Genomic DNA, 9,204 nt, shown 5'->3' with positions numbered 1-9,204 from the left:
GAGTATTCACAGAGATAGGAAACTCTTTAGGTCATTATTTGGAGGCAAGCTTGAATTTTATTAAGACTAACATTACAACATTCACTCAGACTATGTTTGGAATTGATTTTTGAGATGGATTCATATTTGGATTGGTGATTTAGAAGCGCTCACCTAGGTTATTTTCAAGCTTGATTGTCATGGTGCCCCCTTAATATGTTTAGATTCCATTAACTAAGCTAGATAGCTAAATATTGCTCATTTCCTTCAATAAAACGTTATGGTAAAAAATCACCTACTTCCAACATTTTAAAAGGACCTTCAATAAGAAAGATCATTTCTCTTATGGAGGTTGGTATTGAAAAAATTGACTTGAATACCGCAATGATAAAAGCTTTAGAAAGTCTCTGGAGGGACTAGAACCTAAAGATATTATTGCAAAATTTGAAGATAACTAGAATGCTAATCGCAGGGAGTTGACTAATATTTTGAAGTCTTCTCAAGATAAATGTATGTGTTTGGAAGAATTAGCTCCTTTACTTTTTTTGGTGATTGGCTATAAAGGAATGGTATTGAATACCTAGGCATGTCCTTAGAAACTCTTGTTAGATGGTATTGATGATGATGCTCCATGTAAGGCGACTCATGGTGCAATGAACCTTCAACTTACGACCCTAAATTTCCTCCATAAGCTTGTCATAGGAGTCTCTCCGTTAGAGTTCTGTAGGGGGTGAATGGAGTCCCTATTTCATTTCCAAGGCATATTGGCCCTTCTAACCCAAACGACTCACCTGAATATGAGAAAAAGAATAATTTGAAACAAATAAAACCTCCTCTTTTTTAAAGGAAGGGTGGGTTAAGGATGTCTTAACCAATAACCCAATGAAAGGGGGGAAACAATCTTTTATATCTTAGGGACAAGAGAAAGTAGAATTGGATGTATGATCTACTAAAAAAGGTCCAATAATCAGGTTAATTAGAGCAATGACCCAATCAAAATTTCATATTTAAATTTATTAATAAACATATAATATTTCAATAATTACAATAAACTTTTTCTTTATGCTATATATATATGGATGAAGATTAGCAGATGCATAAATAATTCTCACTTCTTCACTCTGAATCGATCTCGAGTCGAAACGAAAGCCAAGGAATAGATAGGATTTCCAACAAGAAAAATGGTGAAGGCCAAAGATGTGGTGTAAGTTGATGTTGGGTACGAATTTGGACAATCACAAATGATATTGAAATTTTTGTATGGTATCTTTATGCCAATCATTTGTTTTTCCCTGGTTGAAATTTATTTGGATTATTAAATTTTGAGGATATTTCATAATCTAAATAAAAGAGGTTTGGATTAATAAATTTTGAGAATATTTCATGATGTAAATAAAAGAGGTTAATTGTTTGAACTTTCTTATAGGGATTTCACTTGTGATAATTTCTTATGATTGATTGAGATTTACAATAGTAATGTATATTATTTAAGTTAGATATCAAATATTAGTTCAATATATGTATTATAAAAATTGTTTAATGGGAGCATCAGGCCACTGATGAAAATTAATTTTTATGGGTCCATAGGTCCTAGATCTATGACTCTGATACCAAGTATGGGGACAATCCCTCTGATACCATTTTTTCTTACTAATCAGAGTAGTAATCAGGTTGCTAGGTATAGGGAGAAATTCCTATTTAAGTTACAATATTATAATAAAAAGTAAATAAACATTGTAATCAACTAGTCATTTGTTAGCCATGACCATTATAAAATTTCATCAATATTGAAAACACATAACTTTGCGGTACTTACATTAGTAGTCATATTCTGAAATTCACATTACATTCCATTCATTATAAGTGCATCATTAATCATACAACAAAACTTATCAATACGCAGTGTAACATTCACCAAGTAGTGTAGTTTCCACTATTGGATTTGTTGATGCTTGCGCTCCCTTGCCATCATCCACATACATTTGTGAGTGTTTATGTGTTCTGACCAAATGTTAGTGAATCATTGTTTTACCTCCTAGCCTACTCCTTGGGTACTCTTCTACCTCGTGGACCCTAGAGATGCAATGAGGCTATAAGATAGTGGAGAAGTTATAGCACATGGGCTAGAGCACTCTTTTCTTAAAAGTCCCCCTCCCAAAAGAATGCCTCCACTATACCGAATTTACTATAGTCATAATCACTATCAACATATATATAAAATGATAGAGAAGGTTTAATAATAGAAGAGATGGGATTGATAAAGTTATACTATGCTTGGCATATACATCATTTTTTGGAAATGGAGAAAGTCCCTTTGATAATAAGGGAAACTCATTCCTACATTTGATTTCATTTTATTTTAGTAACACACGGGAAAAAAGAGGGACAAAAGGAAAGAGAGATGCATGAATACCCAATAAAAGGATTTACATTAATTTGTTAAGGTTTTGACCAACAATAAATGATGTCAAATTCTACATTCCTGTCATTGGCATCAATGTTTTCCCCAATTCTGGTATGTTGTTGTGAATGTGGTAGGCAGGTCCAAAATGGGATTTCAAATAACTACTAACATACTAGTGTAGACCACACCAAAAAGAATATGAATATTAAAAAGCTATGAAACTTTAAAAGCTAAGATAGAGCGGAGCAGAGAAGATTTAAAATTTAAAAATGCTGACCTAAATCTTTAAGGGAGAGAATATGAAATTAAATGTAGCTTAAAATGAAATACATACCATTACTGAGAAAACATCCATTAAGCAGCCCATTGACATCTAAAAAAGTATCAAATCAAATGTAGGAGTGATATTGAAAGGTTTCCTCACCATTTCCAGTGCATGATGTGTTATACATACCATTACTAAGAAAAAAATCCATTAAGTAGCCCATTGACATCTAAAAATATATCAAATAAAAGGTAGGAGTGAAATTGAAAGGTTTCCTCACCATTTTTGGTGCATGTTGTGTTCTATAAGCTGAACCTAGTATCATTTTATTGACCACAGCTCCTTCATTATTTGTCCTCCTCTCTCATTTTGTGTGTAACTGCAAAAATTAAGTGTCTCTCGCTATCTCCCTTCTCCTTCAACGTACATGTCCCACCTCCATGGATTCAACATGGGGTTGATTTAGGAGTACAAATAACATATGTTGAATGCACTTCCACATGGAGTTTATTTCCAGCAATATTCTTAGTGTAGGAATTCATCTCTTTCTTTATAGTTCACGCATAAAATGTTTTACTGGTGTTTTATAGTTTAGTGTACAACGTCTTACTCATGATTGCTAAAGTTGATTATTAAGAGTCCTCCTTTCAGTTCTCCATGGTGCTGCTAATCACTGCCCTTCATACACTTTCCTACTGGCATGGATCTCTCTATGTTCATTCTCTATTCATAGTTCTTGCAATATGTATATTTGAAATCTCTCTAGGGCATAATGTTAGCCTTTTACAATTCTCGATTTATTGCATGTGCTATAAACCATCATTTATGTGGATAATTCTTGCAATAAGTTATGCTCATTTCAATGTTTGGTATACATTTATATCTTTAAAATTTATTTTTTAGGATTATTGTAGTAGTTTAACCTTTCATGATTGGTTAGATAGATCTCACACTTTTTTATTAATTTGGTTTCAGGTTAGTCATAGACTAGGCCCAATTTCAATTAAGTAATATTTTAAAATACAAGGAGATGCATCTATTTGATGTAAATTTTTTTGCATTTATCATTTTTTTTTTTTAATTTTATTAAATTCTTCTTATATTGTTTTGGTTACATTATTTATATTTTCATAGAGTCTCAACTTTGTTTGTGAATATTTATTTTCAAATAATTATTGTCTATTATGATCTTTTTCAGTGTTAGCAGTTATTTTTTCCCATTACAGAAAATTAAAATTCTTTTAATTTAGTTTTGGAATATGTTTTTCTTTTTCAACACTATAATTTAACAATAATTCTAATTTAATATGTGTTTTATTTATAAATTACACTATTCTAGATTCATTTTAATTTTGGATCTACCAAGCATTTAAATTCATTTTCACTTTGGATCTACCAAGCACCCATAGGGATCAAATCTCTTGAGGTACAAATATCTTTTAGAGTGAAAAGAGATTTTATCCCTCTCCTCCCTTGGTAGATCAAAAGTTAAGATGTGTCTAAGCTCGTTTAATTATTAGTTTTTATTAAAGATATTATGATAAATATATTTCATAATTTTTTCTTTAAATTATGTATATTTATATATTAAAAGATGGTTTAAATCATTTTTATTGATTTAATATATGAAACATATTCTCATAAATAGTTGTGTAGTATTGGACTTAAAGTGGTAATTTAACATTTTAAATCATTTTTTGAGTATATTCTTCAACTAATTGTACTTCTATCTAAATAATCACAATTAAATTAATGTGTAAACACATAAAATTAAATAAAAAATTTGTGAGTAATTCCTTCAATTATAATATCATAAACAATATTCCAAGAGAGAACAACTAAAAAATGTCACCATATTACCCATTGTCCAACTTTATCATGAATACAAGTATCATTATAAGAGAATTGATACTAAGAGTATTTATTTTCAAACTCTAAAAATTAGGGTTTCACGTGAAGAATACTTTTCACAAGAAGCTCCACAAAATCTGAAGGGTAGATGGTAATGATGGTAATAGGCGGAATATTTACAAAATGATGTTTAAAAAATACAACATTAGTTAAAATAAATTGTTTTATTTTTTAAATATTAAAATATAGAAAATTTATGACAAATAATTGTAATTCATAAAATATTATAAAATTAAGGTTATTTTATCATAAGGAAAAAAATATTAAAAGATGTGTTTATGAAAATTGTGGCATCATTTTATAAAATATTTTAACCTTGATTTTAGGGAGAGGCTAAACAGAGTTGTTTGGAAACTTTCATTATACCCATGCATATGTATATATTTTATTTCCTTTTAAAATTGTAGGATTGTGAATGGATGGAGATCATAATAAAACTAATTCCTAAGCACACAAAATTAAACTGAGTGATGATTTTTCCATGAATTATAATATCTTAAACAATATTATAAGAAAACAACTAAAAGTTTAATTTTAAAAAGTGAACATATTACCCATTGTGGAACGTTATCACAAATTTAAGTATCATTATGAGAGAATGGATAAGTAGGATATTAATTTCTAAAATTTGGGAATCATGTTCTTGTGAAAAATGCTTATTTGGAAAAGCTCTACAACATATGAAGATTCTTATTTGGAGAAGCTCCACAACATATGAAGGTGGAGATATTTCTTAATGGGAAATGGTGGAAATAGTTTATGGGTTGATGAGACGTTCATTACTAAGACCTTCCTGCAAATAATATTGTGAGGCTTATGGTTGCAAATTGAGGTAGCATGATGGCAGTAAATTAAAATTACAAATTGGTAATTCAATCCTCAATTCCATAGGCCTCTTGGTTTTTTTTCCCTAGATTGATAAATAACACTCAAATCCTGAGCCAAATATTTTTGGTAAGAAAGAAATAGATTTCATTGGAATTTTATGCATTTAAATATGTTAATACTATGGGAAAAACCACAGTTAAGAATATTAGGGAAAACCCAGCCGAAAGTTGTGAAAACCGAAAAAAATAAATTGACTATTTTATTTCAAGTTTGTTTTAATTATTAACTTTAGTTATTAATTTTTTTTTAAAATGCAATTTGATGCACTAGTAAGGACAAGCCAAACATGATATTACAACATATCCCAAAAATCAGATTGATTATGATTAACTTAAATATGGATTCATTATGTGTAGGTTATTACTCTATGTCTTCTTTTTATAGTTAAAAACGATTAATTAGGGTAAAATAAAAACATAACTCCCATAATATTGTAAATACAACGAAAGTATACCTACTAGGCATATTGTAAGTGTAAGATTAAAAAACAATACCTAATAAATAGATTGTAATGACACAACTCTAACCTAACCTAACCTAGACTACAATGACAATTTCAAATTTGATTTTTTGTGAATAGAAAATAAACACCATTTATAATTAAACCTCACTTTTTGAAACAATTATATTATATACAAAAATATATACATGCAGTATGGCCTAATTTAAAATTAGGCAGTGTAATTAAATCAATTTTGGACCGAATCATGCACAAAACTAACCCTAGTAACTTCTAAATATCACTATAGTGAGAACAATTTCCTTGATAATTTCCTCATGGTGTACTAATAATGATTTGGAATGTAACGGTATTAGCAGAAAGGTCCTTTGTAATGTTAAACATGCACATAATGTCTATGAGGCAAATCTGAAATGAGCCGAATTCAAAGCGAAACAAGTCGTGGGAAAAACATCATCCACGGCGGAAACATGATGAAGCTCAAAAGCCTTTTTCTCATCCAAGTTAAACCGTATCAACTCCAGCTTCGAACCTTTCTCACCCAAGTTAAACCGTCTCAACTCCAGCTTCGAACCCTCTCCGCTCCACGAACACCAACAGTTGAAACGTTAGAAAAACAAGAATATCAATTTTTAGGAATAGATACCGGAGAGAAAAGCAAGAAAAATTAGAAAAAGAAAGAAAAGCAATTTATAACGGTTAGAAAAGCAAGAAAAACATATTTTAATGATAGCCGATAGAGAGAAACAAGAAAGCTTCGAACCTTTCTCACCCACAACTTTTAATGATAGCCGATATAGAGAAGCAAGAAAAGTTAGAAGTAATTTATAAAGATAGTTCATGGATTAAAAAGTAATAAAAGCGATTTGCGGGAACAAATCTTTATATTGTATCTCCACTTTGACACGGTTGTCAAATCACTGTTTTGTGTTGTGCTGGAAGCGCTCCACACATTCGTGATTGAGTCCGCGGTCCATATGTGATAGAGGAAGAGGGTTGGTCCTGTGTCTGAGTCTGGCCTAGAGGAGGAGGGTGGTCTTCAGGGAAAATGGTCTGAGTTCGGCCTACAGGAGGAGGGTGGCCTTCAGGGGAAATGGAATTGGAGCTGTGCTCTGCTCTCGAACCACGTCTGCTGAGGAAATGGAGTTGACCTCTGCTCCGCTCGCGAACCACCTCTGCTGGATGAAATTGAGTTTCGGCCGAAACCAATCATTCTTCTGTTTCGTATGTAAACAATCATGCTTGTGTCTGGTATGTATCCTTCTGTTTCGTGCTTCCAAGTATGTATGCTTCATTCTCGTGCTTCCATGTTTTTTTTTCATACCCATATAGGTGTTTTTAAAATAAAATAAACTCAAATGTAGAAGTGAGTTTGAAAGAGTGCCTCTCCATTTCTGGTGCATGCTATGTTATATAAGCCTAACCTGGTATGCTTCTATTGACCACATCCTCTTTATTATTAATCCTCCTCTCATTTTGTGTGTAAATGAAAAAACAAATGTCTCTCCCCCTCTGCCCTCTCCTTCTATCGATTCCGTTCAGTGTTGATTTAGAGAGTCCTCCTTTGAATTCTCCATGGACTTGGGGTTGGTTTAGAGAGTTCTTTCAATTCTCCATGGTGCTGCAAATAACCGCCGTCATCTATAGTTTCTTACAGCCATGAAGCTCTCTACAGTTCTCGCAATATGTATATTTACAATCTCTCTAACCCGTAATGTTTAGCCTTTTTACAGTTCTCGCAATATGTATATTTACAATCTCTCTAAGGCGTAATGTTTAGCCTTTTATCATTCCTACTTTATTGCTGCTATAAACATCCGTTTGTGTAAATCTTCATTTACGTGGATAATGCTTATAATAAGTTATGCTAATCTCAATGTTGGGTATACATGTTGGGATTATTGCATTGGTTTAACGTTTCATGATTGGCTGGATAGATCTCACACTTCTTATAATTTGGTTTTAGTAGATGTTAGAGATCGCCAATTCACTTTCAATTAAGTAATGTTGTAAAATAAAAGGGGATGTAATGTTGGGTATACATGTTGGGATTATTGCATTGGTTTAACGTTTCATGATTGGCTGGATAGATCTCACACTTCTTATAATTTGGTTTTAGTAGATGTTAGAGATCGCCAATTCACTTTCAATTAAGTAATGTTGTAAAATAAAAGGGGATGTATCTATTTGACATAATTTTTGTTGCATTCATTATTTGATTAATTTATTTTTTAGGGTGCTTAAATTGTTTTGGTTAGATTATTTATTTTTGGATAGAGTCTCAAATTTGTTTTTTAATCTTAATTTTCATATATATATATATATGTATATATATTCATTGCTAATAATTTTTTTATTCCATTATAAAAAATTAAAGTTTTTATTTTTAATTTGTTTTCTGAATATGGTTTTTTTTTAAATTATAATTTATTGTTATTCTAATTTAATATGTATCTAATATCGTAAGTTTTTTGTTATTAATTAAATAAATTGATCTTAAATGACAATGAAATAAATATTTATATATCTATACCTATGTGTGTGTGTGTATTTTTGAATAATCATGAAGTGTAGTTTTTAATATATGTTTATATTTATATTGTTTCTCTTGCATGTGTGTTTGCTTTATTGATGCTTTTTTTTTAACATGTAAGGGGAGGGGGTAATGAGAGAGGAGGGAGGGGGAGAGTGGGAAGGTCAGGAGAGAGGGAGTGAGGGTGTAGAGAGACATATAAAGGAGGGATGGATAGAGAGAGACGGATAGGGAGATAGAGGGAGGGGATAGGATGGAGAGAGAGGGAGAGGGAAGAATGGTGGGTGGGAGAGAGGGAGAAACATAGAGATAAAAGGAGAGAGAAAAAGAGGAAGGAAGCGAGAGGGACGGGTTGGAGAGAGAGGCAGAGGAGGGGAGGAGGGAGGGAGAGAGATAATAGTAGGAGGGTGGGAAAGGGAAGAAGGAAGAGAGGGAGAAAGGAGGAGATAGACAGAGGGTGGGGGAGAGAGGGAAGAAATTCGGGAAAGGAGGAGAGGGAGTGCGAGATGAAGGAGAAGAATGGGAGGGGGGGAGAGAGAGAGAGGGAGAGAGAGCGAGGGAAAAGGAATGAGAGAGTGGGGGAGAGTGAAAGTGAGTGAGAGAGAGAGAGAAAGTTAAGTGGGGAGAGAAATTCAGAGTTAAGTGGAGAGAGAGAGAGGGAAGGAGAAAGGGAGAGAAAGGTGGGGGGGCACGGCGGGTAGGGAAAGAAACGAGAGGGGAAGGCAGGAAGAGAGTGAGAGGGGAAGAGAGAGGGAGGGCGAGAG

The sequence above is a fragment of the Pinus tabuliformis genome, chromosome 7 (assembly GCF_031772625.1).
Source record: "Pinus tabuliformis cultivar Carrire ecotype Pingquan chromosome 7, CPIR1, whole genome shotgun sequence".
Lineage (NCBI taxonomy): Eukaryota > Viridiplantae > Streptophyta > Pinopsida > Pinales > Pinaceae > Pinus > Pinus tabuliformis.
Note: the sequence above shows the minus strand (reverse complement) of the source record.